Source organism: Microplitis mediator, chromosome 2, assembly GCF_029852145.1.
Source record: "Microplitis mediator isolate UGA2020A chromosome 2, iyMicMedi2.1, whole genome shotgun sequence".
Classification (NCBI taxonomy): domain Eukaryota; kingdom Metazoa; phylum Arthropoda; class Insecta; order Hymenoptera; family Braconidae; genus Microplitis; species Microplitis mediator.
The window spans coordinates 17,856,284-17,877,155 of record NC_079970.1 but is presented as its reverse complement, the minus strand read 5'-3'; the positions used below and the strand labels follow the sequence as shown (position 1 = coordinate 17,877,155).

At 28.8% G+C, this 20,872-nt stretch overlaps 1 protein-coding gene across 1 annotated transcript in view; it reads left to right on the top strand.

Moving 5' to 3' along the window:
* Positions 1 to 750: 750 nt before the first annotated feature.
* Positions 751 to 20,872, top strand: part of LOC130678446 (uncharacterized) — an 85,640-nt gene continuing 65,518 nt past the window's right edge. The window contains exon 1 of the mRNA XM_057485642.1: positions 751 to 966. The gene's annotated coding sequence lies outside the window, so the exon portion shown is untranslated. The remainder of the gene's footprint in view (positions 967 to 20,872) is intronic.

Here is a 20,872-nt window from a genome sequence, read left to right as displayed (position 1 = left end):
TATTTCTAATAAACCATTAATTTCATCGTTAAAAAATAATTTTCATTAATTTACCGTGAAAGAATAATGGTTCAATGAAAACTTTTATCCGAAATTTAGCTCATAAAAACATTTTTCATTTAATTTTGAAACTATCTAGTCCCTTGACGTTAAATCAAGTTCGAAAAATTCATCACAAAACTCGGTCTGATTGAGTAAGAGTAAAAATAAAATAAAGAAAAAAGTTACGAGAGTTGAATATGAATGTGGTTCAACGTGGCCAAGTTTGGCTATTCCTTAAAGTTTTCCCAGCACAGTAGTTAGTAGTTATACTAAAGTATAAGTAATAGAAGGAAGGATGGAAGAAAACTAGAGTGTATTTTAATCCTCAAGCTGTCTTCACTCTTCAAGCAAATACTTATATAATATCTTGAATAATTTTGACTGTTATTATAAAGACTTAAGTAACTAACCAGATGTATACATTAATCTTTTATTTTCATTCAATTTTTCATTTTTATTTTATTTTATTCTTTTTTTTTATTATATTACAATAACATTTCTTCTCTCGATATGTTCTTTTGCATAAAAAAAAAATTAATTCAGATGAGTTTTTATTTTTTATTAATCAATAAACTTTAATTAATTTTCTGTTTGCATTTTATTTTGAGTAATTGATATGTGATAATAATTATTTAGCTTATAATAATTAAATCGACAATTTGTCAGTAACTGTATCGTGTGTATTGCGCGGACGCGTTGCCCATGGTGAGTAGTTTAGATTCAGTAAGGTTCAAGCCGCATCGTAGTACGGTTCTCCAATAAAAAGTTATAACAACTCACCTATTTGCTATCTTACTTACTCGAGCTTTAAATTTACTGTTAACTATATTGCGAATCGCGAGCTTTCTGACTTTTTTGGACTTCCTTTAGCTATTTTTTTTTTTATTCATATTTATAGAGGCAAGACTTTTTTTAATGAACTGGGTGAGTGTTTCTTTTATCACTGATCATTGTCTTTAATTGCCAAAATGAAAAAAAATAATTTTGTGCCACTTGGTAAACTATAAAAAACATATTTGAAATAATTTCTTATGAGAAATATAAAATCTTCTGGTTTATGATTGAAACTTAATTAATAATTTGTCAGTATTGACGTAAAAAAAATAATAACAAGAACACGTGATACTAAGTATGAAATTAAATCGATAGATTGCTATGTAATATTGTCAATCTGTGTTTTACAATTCTGACATTTTATTAATGGAAGTAGAATAAAATAAAAAGCGTGGGATCATGATGAAAAATAGGAGAACGTTTTCTCAAGTAATTTTCAATTACACGTCAGGCTCGTTAATTGCGCTTCTCTTATAGAGATTCAATTAAGATATCCAGTTACCGACAGGTTGTCTTGAATCACTTCTACATTGTAAAAGTTCTTGATAGCCATTGAAAATGGGATATTTATTTTTGTAGAAAATAAGTTAATATCTTTGTGTTTATACATTATTAAAATAAAAATGAATGTACATTTTATAATGTGCGGTTCTAGGCATATATATATTTTTAATAATATGACTTCAATGCTTCCTTTGAAAGAATGAATATGAAAAAAAAACTCACGTTAAATAAATAAATGGGGGAATGTTTAAATATAAATAAATAATGGCTAATGTTAAAAACGGTTGAAGAACTGAAAATATAATTAAAGAGAACGAAAAATAAATGTAACAAAGAGATATGATGTTTAATGTATATAATAAAAACATGATGAAGGTTCACGAATAGTATTTTTTTTTTGTATTCCATTTGTTAGAAATTTTATTATTTTTAAACTCAATATAAACTGCATTGAAAAAATACGAAAAAAAAATATTACAGAAAATGGTCGACCTTGCGGGTCTATCATCAAATTTGCCACTCTTTTTGAGCTGAAAAAAACACTATTTTAAATTTATTAATTTGAAAAATTTTATGATTCAACGAAATCGTGATTTTCAATTGTGTGACAAAGTACATTCAAATCGTTCGATTCAATTCGAATATATTTTTAAACGAAAACCGTAATTTATGTAGTGATATCTCTGGAATTGATGGCCCTGCTTAAAAAATCCGATAGATTCTTATAGCTGTATGTATAAGGTCTTATACTTAACTATAGCACTTCGCATAGAACTCATTCATTCTTATAAAATCTCTATAGGAATTTATGAGAATCTATTGAATTCTATGAGATTTTCTAAACAGGGGGGGTAGGTTTGAATTACTTTGCGGCTATTAAGACTTAGATCTGATTAAATTTTTAGACAAACAGTTTCAGTTGTCTATAAATTATATGACGTGAATATAAATAAACAAATGCTTTAATTTTTATGATCAAAATAATGTAAAAACTTCTCAACTGACATTTTTATTCGACACTTTTGGTTACCGCAAGCGTTTGAATCGATTGATTTGTTCCAAAGATATTTTACAATGAAAATTAGCTTAGCCGGACATTCATTTAAAAATGGTCAATAACGATTTCTAGGATCTTGAAATATTGATATTTGTTGAATAGTCATAGTCGGAAAGTCGAATCCGAACCAATAATTTAATTTTTTTAAAACTTTTAATTTCTACAGCAGGAAGTTGAAATTTCCGGTGAAAAAAAAAAATGAAGAAGTTTTATTTCTTGCAAAAGTATTATTTAATCGGGAAGTCAATTTTTAATTAATTTGAATTTGAATAAGATTTGATTGCCATTAATTGTTTCAATTGCTGAAAGATGTAACATCGATTTATTTTTTCTAAAAGTATAATGCTTAGTAAAATAAATGAATAATAGCTACTTATGATATTAGTATGGTAATTGACAAATTATTGTACGGGTTAGTTCCCGAACAAGCCGACAGGTTGCGCGGTGTCACAAGAGCACGACCCTATTCAAAAATTCCCATAGAATCCACTCAACTGCGACAAAAACCGTATAGACTGTATTGGTTTCTATGCGGTTTTTGTCGCAGTTGAGTAGATTCTATGGGAATTTTTAGATAGGGGAGTGAGGATTTTGGCGCTCAAATGCAGCAAGCTACGATCCTCACTCATTCTCTTGTGACACAGTGCAACCTATCGGCTCATTCTGGAACTAACCCATACCATAATTTGTTACACTGAGAAAAATAGTATATTACACACCTAGGGAAGTAAAGTAAGAAATGTCTCAGATCACATGTAATTGTTGGCCGAGGCGAAGCCGAGGTCAACAAACATGTGATCTGAGGCTTTCTTATTTACTTCCCGAGGAGTGTATACTATTTTTCTCACCTCCGGGCGGAAAGCGTCAACTTTCGTCCCGCTGTGCAAAACGAAGTTGCCGCTTTCCGCCTCCGTCGAGGAGAAAAATAGTATACACTCCTCGGGAAGTAAATAAGAAAGCCTCAGATCACATGTTTGTTGACCTCGGCTTCGCCTCGGCCAACAATTACATGCGATCTGAGACATTTCTTACTTTACTTCCCTAGGTGTGTAATATACTATTTCTCCTCGACGGAGGCGGGAAGCGGCAACTTCGTTTTGCACAGCGGGACGAAAGTTGACGCTTTCCGCCCGGAGGTGAGAAAAAGTATTTTTCCTCCCAGTAAATTTTTTGTTCTGGTAGCAATACTGGTATTCTTGTAGTAAAAATACCAAAGTTTATTTCACGCAGCAGTAAGTATACTGACTGTAGCAAAACTTGGTATTGCTGTAGGCATAATACAACAATTCAAATAAAATGAACGTAACCTTACTTTATTGACATGCATGGATTTATGTAAAAAGGAGCATTTTTTATTATAATAGATGTATTATTAACAATTGAGACGAAAAATAAATAAATATTAATCAATAATTCAATAATTATGAAAACGAATATTGCACGCCTTGTTTTAACATTTGTTGACACTTTCACTCTTAATTCTATCTCATAATAACATGAAGTAAAAACGCGGGAAACAAAAATTGCTATAGGATAAGTATGTAAGCGCAGGAGACACCACGGCATTTACTATAGTAACATACTATAAAGTTTTACAATAAAACTCGGTATTGCTGTGGGAATCATACCAGGTTTCTTGCAGTAAGAATACGTTTACTTTAGGAAAGCTGAAAATCGATAGTATTTTGAATTCCGGGAGGAAAAATACTTTTTTTTCAATACACCTAAAATTATTTGATCCGTCCAATGATGTCATATGTACATATACAATCCCGTACATGTACTTAATACATGTAGACCTAAACATCCTCAAAACAATAGTTCGTGACCGTAATGACCTAGAAGCACGAATATCTACTGAAAATATAATTTCTGAAAATCGATCCGATTGAAATGATTTATGTACCTGAAGATCGGTACTTTTTTTGCGGAACGAAAATAAAAAAAAATAAGAAGTAAAAAATCTACTGAATCTAGATTTCTGAAATGTTTCGCATAGGCACTAGTATGTTAGCCGAAAATTGTAACCACCCCTAATTACCACTCAAGTCACTCTTAAGCAGTAGAATTTCACAAATTTTTTCATTTTCGTTGCGCGAAAAAAGTTCCGATCTTCAGGAACATGATGATTTACGTTTTTTTTTTTTAATTTTCAAAGTTCATGGCGGAAAGTTTTAAGCAATTAGCTTGATTATCATAATTCAAACATTAGTATAAACACTTTTTGAGATAAAGTTATATTATCTTAAGGAAAGGTTAAACAAACTTTGTTCGCCAAGCATTAATAACATGTATCTAAATTTCATCGTATTTACTTGGGATGAAATGGACGGAGGAGTTTCAGAAGTTTAACTAGACAAATTAATCGACATTCAGTTTAGTAGGATACATATTATAGTCAACAAAATAAATAAAGTACTGAGAAATGAATAGGATTATGTGCGAAGTTTATCATATATTTATAAAATAACATTTTCGTTAAAAATTCGTAATTATTATTGATTTAAATAATGATTGTTTATCGTTTATTCAAATCTTTTTAAATTAGTTAAAATTTGAATTAAACAGCATTTACTAGTAATACAATATAAAATTATATGAATGCAATGTCAAAGTACTTTGAATGCATTTACATGCAATAGAGTATACAAGTTCTTGTGTGATGCATTGTCCATTGTTGAAATTGATTGTCGCGGAGGTAGTTCATTCAAGTCTACATAGACTAAACATAAAAGCTTTAACGAATTCACCTACGAGTCATCGTCATACAACAACTATGCGGACTATACGGAATCAAGCAAACTACAATTTAGCACGACCTCAATCGACGAGTCCCGTGTCGTTGAGTTTTTTATCACGTGTCCTGACAGTAATTATTGCATGTATTCATTTATCTTTTATTTTTTTTTATTTTTCGACAATTTTTTCGAATTTCACTGCGGATTCAACTGTTTGTAAATGCTATTTTATTGATTGATGAGACGAGCTAAAAGTTTGGGTCAAGTGTTAATTGTTATTGTAAATTGCAATTTATAATCTTTACTTTTTTTTTACTAACTTATCGAAACTTTATTTTTAGTTGACGACCTAACTAATTTTAACAGAGGTTATCAGATATTTTCGGCTGAGTTTTTTTCGAAAACAAAATCTCTAAATACAAACTACAAACTGCACATTGATGCACTACTGTCTAATCTATAGATCACTATAGTGAAGTGCGCTTTGAGTTTTTGATAATATTTGTTTGTTTAAGAGTAAAACTCGGCCAAAGTTACCATTTACTGCGCAAGTGTAACAAAGATAGTACCGTTCGTGGACTTGATTGTAATAGAGAAAAAAGTGTAAGCCCCTCTTAAAGTAATTAGATATCATTTTTTTAATAATTGAGTTATTTCATAAAGATCGAATTTTGATCAAATTTTTTCATTTGATTTACTTCATTTTTTTTTTTTGTGACAAAAAAATTATATCAAAGCTCGTAAAAAAATATTGCAATAATTTTTATGAAAAGTTAAAAAAAATCACTATTTTAGCTATGTGTAAAATAATAAAATTGTTAAAAATATTTATCTTTACCCATAGCTTTTATGTCAAAAATTCGAAAATTTTTATAAAAATTATAAAATGGTAAATTTTTTTATTTTTTAATAGTAAAAGGTAACTAAAATCATAAATTTCAACAATGTTGTCTATGATATTAATGAAATATTATTACGCTCCAGAATAACGCAATTAATATATTATTTAACTTTGTTATTTTAACACCGCAAGCGGGGTTTATATGAATACCAAATAACGGTTAGAATTACACTATATTTATCGCTGTACCGTATACATTTAATTATATACAATAGTTTTATATTAAATCAATGTTTTGATTGATTACTCTTAATAAATCTCAATTTAAAAAAAAATATTTCCCATAAAAAATTTGGGATTAAATTCGTCATAAATGATCTTGTTATATAACTATATATATTTCTTTACAGTAGATTTCGTAGAAATCTATCTTTTGCATTTGTCCTCATGGCATAATTTTCAAAGAATTTTGCCATAATCTATCGTTATTCATTAAGTAGGTTCCGAAAATACCATTGGTTCAAAAGTTTATATATGTATGTATGTATATATGTAATATGACGTGCCATGTTGCAACGATAGCGGCCACAATTTTTAATAGTGGTATCTTCATGAGTCGGATATTCATGAAACTTGCCACACTTATTCTATGAATGATTAGCTCGGTAAAGTTCGGAAATGAGCAAAATCGATTACCTAGTTGAGAAATGGGGACATTTGAAATTTTAAAAATAACGAAAAATGTTAATTTTTTGATTTTTTTTCGTAAATAACTTTTTAACGGACATCTATTCTTACTATGTAAAAAAAAAAACTTAATAGCTAATAGAATAAACTATGTTTTCCTTTTTTGATATTTTGACTCACGATAATTTTTTCAATTTTAATAAGGGTTCAAAGTTACATGATTGACTCTTGAGTTGTGGTAAAAATGTTATTAACTTATTATTATATACCTTTGAAAGTTTTCAACGGATGATTATAAAATTTTGTGCATTGATTCTTCAGGCAATGAGATTGATCAAATTTGAAAATTTAAAACTATAGATAATAATATTTATGAGTATGGATCTGTTAAAAGTCTGTTGGAGTGATTTGAATTGAGTCTGAGTTTTGAGATGAGTCTGGCTATGTGTTATAAGTTATAAATTATAGATTACAAATTATAAATTTAAGCTTTTCACGACATGTAATAATTATTTTGTATATGATCGAAAAAGGTCAAACCTTACGATTGAAAATAAATAAATAAATGAATAAAAGATCAGTTGAGTATTTGGGAAATAGTGGCAATTTAAAGTTTTCAAATTAATGATAAATGTTACTTCGATGGTTTTTTTCTTTAATATCTTTCTAACGGAAACTTCCACTTTTATTACGTATAAAGAACATCAAAGTTGAGAAAATAAGCTATATTTTTCTTTTTTTACTTTATGTTTTAGGATAATTTTTCAAATTTTGATAAAGGTTTAAAGTTACATGATTGATTTCTGTGTTACGGTTAAAATTACATTGTTCTATCTTTGGCGGTTTTCGACCTCGAAATTCATCAAAAATATCAATAAAAAATTAATTCATACTTTCATTTTATCTTAGAGCTTCAAAATAAAGAATGAATTAGAAATCTACTACCATTTCGGATTCCGAATGGCATTTTTTATTTTATTTATAAAATTAATGAATATCAAACAATCATTTGAAAAATTATAAATTTTTTGGAACGAAGGTACATAACAATTGATACATTAAAAATAAAAAATGTAGTAATAGTCGAGGGTGAATTATTATTCAAAACTGTAGTCATCGTGCCAACTCATTATACCACAAAATTTTGGAGCGAAATAATTTAAATATTTGCTGTTCTAAATTTAATTTCTACACATTGTAGCCACTTGTCAAACTGTCTAAATTTCACAACGTAATTTAATAGACTTTGTCAATGGGTTTTGAAATATTATTATAATTAGTTGTCACAATTATATTGTATCATTATAAAATTAAAATGATTAATTTATAAAACTCCGTTTGGGACTAAATTGTTTATGTCACGTCCCATAAATTAATTGAACGGACTCAAGTAGATGAGGTTGTTACAACGTGAAGACTATCAAATGCTGTGGTCTGCTCGTGGCAATCTATCGAGAGAGAAATATATGACCAGAACAGAATTTAATGTTGAAAGGCAACCACTCTCACCACTTCGATTGATCCAGGAGTTAATCTTGATGTGTGTTTAAAACCCTCTCGGGTGGTTCGTAATCAGCTACCAAAAGCACGAGGGGTTGATAAAGTAATTAGTTTAAACCCCTACTTCATACGAATCTTAATTAAGTGTTGATAAAAAATTTCATTTTAAAAAAATTTAGCAAATATAATTTTTGTCAAGTCGAAAATTATAGCTTACTTTTTTAAAAATAATTATTCATTTTGGTATTAATCATTTTCTTCTATTGATAATTTTTAATTTAAATTGAAAAAAAAAAGTTGCCAATTTATTTAAGAAAAAAAGTAAATAAATTTGATAGATGAAAAATCCTAACTCAATAAGACAAACTGTTATAGTGTAGCTATAATAAAAATAAAAAGATATATTTTTTACATCCGACATAACATGTAATCTAATCCGACATATAAAAATCATTTTTATTTCTCGTCTTCCATTTTACTTCAGCTACAAAACCCTCATGTCATGGAAGAGTTTCGATATCCTCCAAAGCCCTTGTGGATTGTTACTACAAGTGTTAAGGCTTGTTATACTATCATTAGATAAATCTTCAGCTCAAGGCATGATCTATAATCTTGAAAATGACATGATAACTTGGACTCACTGAAGCATTCGTGATACCCTCAAGGCTGACCCAAGGTCCATAAATTTTAAATTAAAAATTTTATTTTATAAACTTATTTACTCTTGATATTCTGAAAAAAATTAAGAAAATTTTAATTTTATATTCAATTATTTCGACGAGATTTGTCCTGGAATACCAAACTAAAATATGCTTTTATAATTTTTTATTAAAATTTATATGATAACTTTATTTATAATTTTAGTGATTTACTTTTGTCATTAAGTACAAAATAGTATGTTATACATCATGTAGAATCGGTATCATACTCGCTGTCACTAAATGTGTATTAGTATATTGCATAGCGAGTGGGATAAGTGAGTCTTTATACGGGAAGCACAATGTTCTTAACAAGAGTCGTAGGTGCACACCCACGAGCGCCAGCGAGTGCTTAGTGTGCACCGGAAATGAGTGTTAAGAACATTGTGTTTGACGAATAATAACAGCCCACGTGCTATGCACTATACTTTATTCAACAAATGTCTGAGTTTTGCGAATTATTATAACAGCAAAGTAAACCCTAAGTCAGTTGAGGTTACATATGATACTAGTTCTTGACTGCTCCCCCCACTCATTTTTTTATTTTATTTATTTATTTACTTCTGGTATATATTCTATAGTGGTGCATGACACCTGTGCATAGAAACCAGAAAAATACAATATTTAATAGTATATACATCAAATTAAACAATCATTAGCTAATGCAAAGTACAAAGTATAAAGTTTTCCTACGACTTATTATACAATCATTTGCAATGTAATATAATAACTTAATTTATAGTTCAATAGATCTAATCCACTTCCTAAAATTCTTGCTGAATAACCTCTTTTACAATCAAGAGCTTTTAGATTATTGGGAAGTAGATTGAAATATTTTATTGCCGCATAAAACGCATTTTTGATACTGAAAGTTTTATTAATTTTTGGTAAAGTTATCTGTCTATTTCGTGTATTTATAAACCTCTCAGAGTGCATTAATTTACAATCAATAAAATAATAAGTTAGCGCATTCACAACAGAATACTGGTTGATTATTAAAGGTACTAACATATCATTTTCTATTTTCATTTTACTTATCAATTTATACTGTAAATTTACAATAAGTTTCATTAATTAACAAAAAATAATCAACATATTTATAATAGACATAGACATGAAAGTTTTAAGGTTGAATGTACTACTCATTCTAAATATGTTTAGTGTCGATCTTATTTACTCTGTGTGAAAATAGTAGAGTTGGTTTCTGAGAGCGGTCGATAATAAACTTAAAGAATGGAATTATGGATTCAAATTCGTGAGTTTATGACCCCCATAACCAAACGCTATTGAGGAACATAGGAAGTCATGTGATTTTTGACAAATTATTAACCATCGATCGGTAAACGGCCATTTAGAGTTTGCTTTGCAGATATGATAAGGCGCGATAATCAGGCATGTCTTGAATAATATATATATATTAAATCACTCTTTTGACCAATCAGAGAGAATTGTATTTTAACATAAAATTTTATGAGGTTGACTTTAGCCAGTTAGCGGCGTATTCATCGTGCATTCATTACATAAAATTTTTAATTATCAAAAATTAATTCTATATATGTAATTTTACCAATGATAATATAACCAGATTATAACTCTACTACTATACGTTTTACCTCAACAAAAAAGGATAATTTACATTTTTATTTTGAATCTATAAATATTTATATAAATATTTTGTTGACTTATAAATTATCGTCCGATTGACTTTTTGTGTTAATCGTTTCAGTGCAATCAACAATTTCAGTTAATGCTATAGAATCGTTACTATAATCGATGAAAATAAACTGTTACGACGTAATTAATCATCATATCCACGGGCAATACGCCTAAGGGCTTTAGATCGTACTATTAATTAATATTTTAGTTATAATTATTTTTAATACGGCCTAATTCACAAAACAATCCAATTAACGATAACTATAATTTATAGTGGAATTATTAAAAAAAAATTTTTAGTTAACATGCCTCATTTGAATACAACTTCAGATAAAAATAAACCGAGAAAAATATCTCGTGTAAATCATGTTTCGTACAAAAATAATTATTTTTCAAAGAAAATTTCTTAAAGAAATTATTTAGGATGTTTTCAAATTTTTATAAACCAAAATTTGAAATTTTGAAAAAACTTTGGAAACTCGGTGATTCTTAAAATCAATCATATTTGAGATTTTTAATTGAACTATTTTCGCGAGAATGCTCCAAAACTCGACCGGTACCAAAAATCGGCTATTAAACTTTTTTTTTTAAATACTAAGTATTTTAGACATTGAACTATTGGACATAAATATTTAACATCAATTTATTTACATATATTTTAAGAAAACTCTTTAAAAAATAAAAGAAATGAAAATAGTGATAAACATATACGCATACGGTCGACCCTAAATATAAAATAATTTTCCCTATCGTGCTATATAACCTTGAAGCCCCCCCCCCCACTCTTTTTATTTATTAATAAATTTTATTTATAGTAATTAGTGATGGAAGATAGAGAAATTGTCTGGTCAACTGTCTGGACAATTGACCAGAGAAAAATTTACCCACAGTCATTTTTTAAAACTAATGACGGCTCCCGCGCCAACTCTATTCTTCCCAGAAAATTATTTTATAAATGATTGACGGAAAATTTTTTTTACCGTCATTCTGCATCTAAATAGAAGTGAAGAGAAATTCTTTACGAATATTTTTGAATACTCTCTTAAAATAAATTAGTGAAAAGTGCTGCAAATCAATGAATATTCTCTGCGAATCGGTCCCAAGTATATCACTGATTGAATTAGTGATATACTTGGGACTATTTATGCAGTGACTATTCACTGATTGAAGTACTTTTCACCGATTCATTTTAAGAGAATACACAAATTGGTCGTTATATGTTGAGTGATACGACTTGCAGTTTACTGACAATTACAAGTGCTTGTACATTTAATGTTGTTCAGGAAATTATTTTATAAAAAATTGACCAAATCATTTTTGACGTTAATTGTCAGTAAATTTCTCGTGATCTGACAACATAAATGATCATTTCGCATCACTATTTTTTAGTGATTAATTTGAGTCTAATGTATGTTAATTCTTACGTGAAAATTTATTACTAGTCGCTTCATAAATTTTAATACGTAAATAAATTGCTAACTTAATTATATGCGTGTCTTAATTGTGCAAGTTGAGAGTGGTGGAAAATCGACGTATAGATGGGTAGAAATTAACGATAATTGAAGGGTGGTCATTAAAGTTTCCGAAGTTTGCTCTTCAAGTTTCTTACATTGATGAGGAAAATCGAGAGGGTATGCTCACGATAATTGAGTACTAAATAATAGAAAAAAAAAAAGTGATTCCTAAAGAATCTCGACGTCTCATTTAACTTTTATAAACAAACAAAAAAAAATCATGATTTAAAATAAAAAAGAAATACTAACAGTTCTCTTTTTTAGTATGATTTTTTAATTTGATTTTCTGTTAAAAACTTTGGTTTGATGTCCATTGGAATTTAATATTTAAAATATGAAAAAAAATATTTCTTCAAATCCAAATAAATAAAATCGTAAGCGTCCGGTATTAGATTCATTTTTTATAATAAATAAAATATTTTTTGTTGAACATGAAGCTTTGCATTGAATCTGCTGACTAGAAAATGTGATAGAAAAATATATTAAAAAAAAAATATTTCAAAATAAATGATGGAAAAATTTTTCTATACATTCTTATATTTTTTCCTTTAAAAAAAAAAAAATGAAACCGGATTGAATTTTTTTTTTTAACTAAATTTTGAAATAATTTTTTTTTTTTTTTTTTTTTGTATTTTATTGATTGTTTATAATAATTCTTTTGTATCAAATAGTTATAAATATAATATCATTTGTTTTAATATGTTTACGAGGAAACAACAAAGTAACTCGTAAATAATTATACTGCGCGTAGGCGTATAATTGAAATATTTAATTGTAGTTTGTGACAACTTTTCAATCTCAAATGAATACTTATTAGCGTTTATATTATTTACTTCAGGAAAATAGAAACAAAGTTTACTCTCGCAAATAATTAACATTCAAGTGTACTGCACTGATATTCAACTCAATTTAAATATTATTATTATTATTACATTTTGAACAAAAAAATTTAAGTTAAATAAATTTAATTTAATTTATAAAATATTTTTTAATAATAAAAATAAATAATTGTTAATTATTATTGAATTAAAAATAAAAATAAATAACATGTAAAAATTTATTTATTTGAATTTAATTCGTTCAATTAAATTTTTTTTCATGGATTTAAAGGAGTTGAATATTTTTAAATCGAAAAAAAGGATTCAATAAAAAAAAAAAAAAATCTGAATATCGGAAAAGTTGAGGTCAGAGTTTCCGATAGTGTAGAGTAAGTAGGAAAAAAAAATAAAAGAAGATGGAATGAGTAAGTACGTATGAGAGATGGATAACTTTTTTTAGTTTGTTCGCAATAGAATAAATTTGAAAGTAGAGTAGAGAAGAAGAAAAAAGTTTTGCATTGAGGTCTGAGGTTAGTGATTCTCCTTCTACTTGAGTTGTTGGACTCAATGGTTTTAACTTGATATAGTGTTGCAAAAATCTTCTCCAGTCGATATAAATAGTCACAGGTGACCATTGACTAGTCACCGGCGACCAGTGATTGATGATCGAAGCCCGTATCTCTGATAAATATTCAAATATAAAAAATTTATAGGTACAAAATTTTTAAAATCAATTTGAGGAAAAAATTTAATATTAGAGGTATTTTTATGTCCTGAATTTGAATTAACTGCGTAATTTCAAATTTCAATGTTTAATAAAATATAAATATATATATATTTTTTGGATAGGCTGTCACCAACAGTGTTCTAGTTTCAATGTTATTTGTCAGAGGCGGTATTTGCTTTGTGTATTTCAATATTCATCAATTAATTTTTAAAGCTAGTTTATTCCAAAGAAGTCAATCACATTGTTCATTAAATATAATAATATTGAATATCATAAATATAATATAGGTGGGACTCAAGCAAAATGAAATTGCATTTTTGTGATAATTTTGTTTTTTCTTTTAAAAGTGCTTAGTTATAATTTGTAGCTAAGGTTGGGAAAACTGATCAGCTTGAGTAATGTGACCAATTTAAAATTTTTAATACAAGAAAAATTTTCTTTCTTAAGTGTTTGTTCATCTATTGAAAACTGGAAAAATTATTTTGAAAGTTGACTATTAATAAAAAAAAAAAAAAAACACTTTTATGTGAATTTCTGCATCAGTCTATAAAACTTGAGGCTCATTAAAAAAATGATTGAAAATTAAGTCATAGCTCACGATGTCTAGCAATAAAATATTTTTGAAAAACACAATAATTTATAGAATATAAATAATTATTTCAATATATTGGATATTTTATTTGAAAAATTAATTTCTCGTGAGACGAAAGTTAACAAATAACTAATTTTTACATACCTGAGTCGCAATTTAAGGCATACTTAAAACCTAAATGAGCATTGAAAACCTACATTCGACTTTTTAGGACATTATAATTGTCAAAGCTTGAAATGAATCAACTTAGATTTATGGAGGCATGAATTAGACCTACATACGTAACTAGACTTAACAGAAGGAACGACTTCCAAAGAATGCTATAAAAAATTTAAATTGTTAAATTTGAGGACTACTGGAGAATTGATGCAAGTGATCCAGTCATCTCTCCAGTGGACTAATAATACCCAAAGGTGGATTAGGACCCACAGGCAGCCTGAGACTAACAGAGGGTTAATTTAAAAAATTCTGAGTTCATTCTTTCACGATATATGTCTTTGTAGGTCTAATTCATGCCTTTGTGAGTCTAAGTTGGTTCGTTTCAAGCTTTTACAATTATTATGTCCTAAAAAGTCTAATTTAGTTCAATGCTCATTTAGGCTCTGATTATGCCTTAGATTTCGACTCGGGTAATTAGTATGGGTGCCATTCCTAATCGTTATTTCAAAAAAACCTGTTATCATATGATAAGGGAACCATTCCTATAATATATTGTACTTATGACTGTAAATTTCTCTCCGTGTAGAGAATATTATTTGAATAATACTAAATTCTTGAAACAAAAATACTTCTCTTGTGAAAAATATCTTTTTCCACTCAAAATAGTATAAAATTGTATACTTATTTAAAATTTTGCACGTCTTTCAGTCCAATTTCAAATTTTAAACTCTATTTGAAATTCGAATTTCACACGCGAAAAAATTCTTAAACAAGTACTTTATTCTTTAAACAAAACCACTTTTATTTAGGTAATTCTTAGTACCCAAAAACTCTTTTTAATCGACACCTGAAAGATTAAAAAATCATATTTCAGAATAATATTTTTTTCAATAACGAAAACACGGGAAAAAAGTTTAAGAAAACAATTAAAACTTAAAACGCTTGTCCGTTGATGAACTATTTTGTTGAATAATTTATTTATAAAACTTTATAAACACTAATAAACTTCAGTAAATTACTTGTTCATTAATAATTTATAAAAAATTAAATAGTACATATTTATCATCTCACTTTAAAACTTAACACTTAGACAAGTTAAATAAAATGAACTTAGTAAGAAATGTTGAATTGTATATCTGATTATCGCTCACTTTATTTCTAATTGTAAAATGAGTTTTATAATACAATTTCAACTGAAAAGTCGTGCGTAAAATCATTTTTGCATGCCTTAAGCGCGAGCGTAGGTATGCTCTACTCTCGCCTAAAAATTAAAAACTGGGTTCCGTCAGAGTTTTTTTTAAATAAATAATAATATAGTGATAAAAGTAGGTCAGCCTTCATACCACAATTAAAGAGAACATCAATGGTCATTTTTCTAAACAATAAACAGCTGATCCAACCCACAATTTAGATAAAAAATGAATTTTTTAGAAAAAAATCCTGTAAAATACATGTAACACTCTTCTTGTAATCACCAGAACTTTCGAAAAACAAAACGAATTCTTTCAAATTTTATTTCAATATATCCGTAAATTCATTGTGACAAACTGATTAAAAATCCACAACTCTATTATTATTCGTTTAATTATAAAATAATAAAATGTGCACTGTCGAAGCTTAAAAATTTATATCTCAGGCTGCCATATATAAAAAAAATATATAAACAGAGTTAGTGAAGACCTGCTTCTTCTATCGGAGCGTGCGAGATGGCGTTAGCAAAGATTTCCATTCTATCCGCGGGAATTTTTTAATATTTTCTATAATAATTTTCTATAATAATAAATTAGTTTAATAGTTCCTAAAATGTAAGCAAAAAAAAAAAGAAAAAAATAGGAGTGTTTATGAAAAAATTAACAAATCGTAACGTAAACATTTAATCTAAATAATTCGTGTATGACACGACCGCTTAAGGCATGCTCATTTGGATTTTCCAAACTTTTTTTTTTTTTTTTTTCATAGATCTTTTCTTCTCAACTTATACTACCGATTAATTTAAGATTCTTTTTTATTTTTTAGCATCAAAAATAAAGCTAATAAATATTTACGGAAAAAAAAAAATCAAAGTTAAATTAGTATTGATTTATTAAAATTGTGTTTTTTTTTAAGCATTAAATTTACATATATTTTAAGCATAGAATATGTAATACATAGATGAGTTGGTTTTTTTTACCTTCATTTAAGTACTTGACTACGTACCAAATCCTTTCATTTAATATAAGCAAGAGAGATTCTAAATCGAGGTGTTATTAATTTTCAAGAGCTTTAGATACATATTCATATTTCTGCAAGGTACAGAAATTACTGAATGATCAACTATAAAATGCAGCTTAACCGTACGTGTATATTTTAGTGAGATTTAAGGTACATAATTTGATTGCTTTAATTTATTTTATGCATATTATATATGACGATACTTTTTATTATTCATGAGCTTATATTATTTTATTTTTAAAATATTATTTTCATGATACCAGCATCGAAACTTGAAGTTTCAGTGTCTCTACAGCCCGTCGAAACAAGCTAATTTCAAGCCGATGTTGCAAACAACTGCTAGCGAATTCGTAATGCAAAAATACCTTCATACAGCGGGCAGAAACAATTGTGTTTCTTCCCAAGGGAAGAATAGTATATTACACACCTAGGGAAGTAAAGTAAGAAATGTCTCAGATCACATGTAATCAACAAACATGTGAACTGAGACTTTCTTATTTACTTCCCGAGGAGTGTATACTATTTTTCTCCTCGACGGAGACGGAAAGCGGCAACTTCGTTTTGTATAGCGGGACGAAAGTTGACGCTTTCCGCCCGGAGGTGAGAAAACACAATTGTTTCTGCCCGGTGTCAGTTATATTTAATGTTCATTTGCAGCCTTATTACTCTCATTTGTTTACTCGTCACTTCAATTTACTCATTTTATTTTTTAAGTGACAGTTTTAATTAACCAAATAAAATTACTAAAAAATTAGTGGAAATAATATTTTTGTCTTATTTACTATTTAATAAGTGACTATAAATCACATATTTCTCATTCTCTAACAGTTCTCCGCATCATCGGCTTGAAATTAAATTGTTTCTTACTGGCTGCTGCCACTGAATCTTAAAGTTCCGATGCAGGTAATCATGAAAAATATAGTGTGTGACTCAGGATAAAACACGATTTCAGACTGCAGGTGATGTCAGAGCAGGGCGAACCTCACCCTAGTCTGAAATCGTCTTGTTTCATCCCTTGTCACACAATATACTATTTCACCTTACCTGTATTGAAAGTTTAAATTCCTGTCGTGTGAAGAGGGAAGAAAGTCGTTCTTTTCTTACATGAGAAACCAAATGATGAAAACTAACGCATGCGCTATTCTTCCCACAAACAGAAGCAATAATATATTACACACCACGGGAGGAAAGTAGAACATTCCAACTCGCGTGTGTAATTGCTAACTGAGTTAAAGGCAAGGGTGGCAAACATGCAGATTGGGATGTGTTATCTTCCCATTGGTGTGTATACTATTTTTAACCAGATCTGCACTTAAAATTTTTGCTTTTGTTTATGAGAAGAATGGCGCATGCGATTTTTATCATTTATTTTCTCATAAAAGAAAAAAACAACTTTCTTCCCTCTAAACAGGGCAGGAATTTAAAAATTCGTGGCAGGTATGGTGAAAAATACTATACACACCACAGAATAGACCACACCAATCACCTTCGGCTCGGTTCGGCAATTACGCATGCGGGTTAGAATGCTACTTTCCTTCTGTATCGTGTAGTATACTACTGCAGTAAATTTAAAATTTATGGTAAATATTGACTAAAATTTTTTTAAATAAATAAAATAAAAAGTCAAGAAAATAAATCTATCTTAATTTCAAATATATGAAGGTGTAATAGAATTGAAGATACGCTGGAGTTCATAAATTCATTGCGTATAAGTCTTGAGTATATGTAAATCTTGAGGAAAATGTATGCATGGACATATATAACGAAAAACACATAGAGGACATGTATAAGGAAAAGCATATAGAGGAACAACGTATGCTTTGAGAAAATGAATACCTCGGTTGGTTAGTTGGTACGTTATAAATCATCAGAATACTTCTTTGATGTCAAGCTGTCATCAAATAAGATGGAATATGAAACATGAAATCCTAACTTAACAATTTTCTTGTGTTTTAACAGTTTGTCACTAACAAAACGTGACTTGGATGTAAGCCATTTTACATTTCTTTATGTCAGTATTTTTACATATCAAATTAGCTGTAGGGTAAAGATGCTTTTTTGGATCATATTTCTTTTTAATGACGTAAAACATAAATTCATTTAATATATTAATATTTTTTATATACTGGAAAAAAATTATTGAAACTAAAAAAGAAAATGTTTCAGTCAATTAAGTATTTTATTAAATTATGAAAAACTATTATATGTATTTTTATAATTATAATATCATTTGATTAACTAAATACATAAGCATATCGAAGATTTCAATACTAAAATTTTAATCAATTCGATAGTATCTTGCATGGGAAGTGATGAAATAAGACGATTTCAGACATTGGTGAAACGAATTGCGTGAGCCAATCTGCCCTGTTATGACAAAACGACGTATCTCGAGATACGCTGTTTTGTCGTTACAAAGCTAAGGTTTATTTAGTGTCACTTAATAATAGGGTATCATCAACATTTTACTAATTTAATTAATTATGCCAATAATATTGATCAAATGTACGTATAAAAGAAATGAAAAAAAAAAACGTATATTTTTTGCATTGGAAATTACAGCGTTTTGTCATAACAATTTCATCTATTCATCAAAATAAGCATTAGTTTGTTACGATACAAAAAACGTGTCTCGAGTTACAACGTTTTGTCATAACAGAAATTAATTTTTCTTTTAAATTGTACTCAAATTCTGTTAAAACTTTAAACGCTATTTTCTCGAAACTATAATTTTTGAGATACGTCGTTTTGTCATGACAGGGCAGCAATGGTCAAGTCTGCCATCACACGAAGTCTGAAATCATATTTTATCTTGTCCCTAATTGTGAAAAACTCTGATTAAAACCAATTAATTTCGACCAAAAGGTGTCCTCATACTCGAATCGAAATTCATTGGAGTTTTTAGCCAATAGTACTACACACTATATTTTCATAATTACTTGCGTTGAAAGCAAGGGTTTTTATGTCTAATGCCAATCAAAACAAAATAACTTAAGACCAATCACTTGGACAAAATTCAACTATCAATTTGGTTGGTCACAAAGACATGATTATTCTGTTACGTTTACGATAATCAATTGCGATTCGAACACAGTTGAAATAAAGTCAGAAATTACTGTAGACAGTAGAATCGAACCATTTTCTCTCTTCGAAAAGAATTTAATGATTTTTAGTTCGATAAATCACATTGGTCTGAATAGTATATTACACACTTAGAAAAGAAAGGAGGCAATTTCCACCCGTGTATGTGTATGTAAAAACCTACAGGCAAGTAACGACTTCCTGCCAGCATCCCTAAGTTGAATACTTATTAGCAAAGTTTGAATCTTTGTCATTGTTTGAAGGAAGATTGACTTTCATATGCGTCTTCATTCCATTTGTTTTCCTTCGTAAAACATTAAAGTGCTACTTTTTTTTCTCTGTACAGCTCAAAAATCAAAATTATCCACCTACATGAAAAAAAAATTCTTATGATTGGAAGCATACAAAAAGTATCACTGCATGGGTTTCACTAACCCTTCAGCACTCCCGTGTTTTTTAGTGTCTCGTTTGCACTAGAGCGACATCCTATAATTCGAATAGCGTCCTGTGAGCAAAATGCTCATAACAGGAGTGCTGACGGGTTAAGAGAGCGATTTGAATAGTTATAATCGCAATCTGTACATAGAGAGAATTTCTGTATAAAATTTAGGGGTAAAATTTATATAAAAATTACAATGCCAGTTATAAAGTTGGAACAACTAGCGCCAGTGAGACTTTTTACGGTACTTACTACAAAAATACATCTCTTTAGTATGCTTTGATGCGTTATATTTTATGAAAAGCACAGTAAAAAGTCCCATTGGCACTAGTTGGTTCCAGGTTTACTGAACTAGTACTGTAAATTTTTTTCGTGTATAATACCGTAGCTACCCATCCTCCACTTAAACTTAACTAACCTCTAAATAGCAAAGCGAGTTTCGTGATAGTTAAGAGACTCTATCGTGATGATAGCAAACAGTATATTACACACCTAGAAAGGAAAGTAGGACGTCCCAAACCGCGTGTTTGCCACCCTCGCCTTCATCTCGAGTAGGCAATTATATACGAGGGTTGTATACGTAGCCGTAATGTCCTGCTTTTCTCCCTTGTGTGTAATATACTATTCCGTGCGGGGTAGTGAAAAATAGTACGCACTCTTCCGGAACCTGGTAGAAAATCTCTATTCACGTGTTTGCGACACTTACCTGTGGATCAGAAAGATAATTGCACAGGTTGTGTTGGAATGTCCTACTTCCCTTCCTAAGTGTACAGG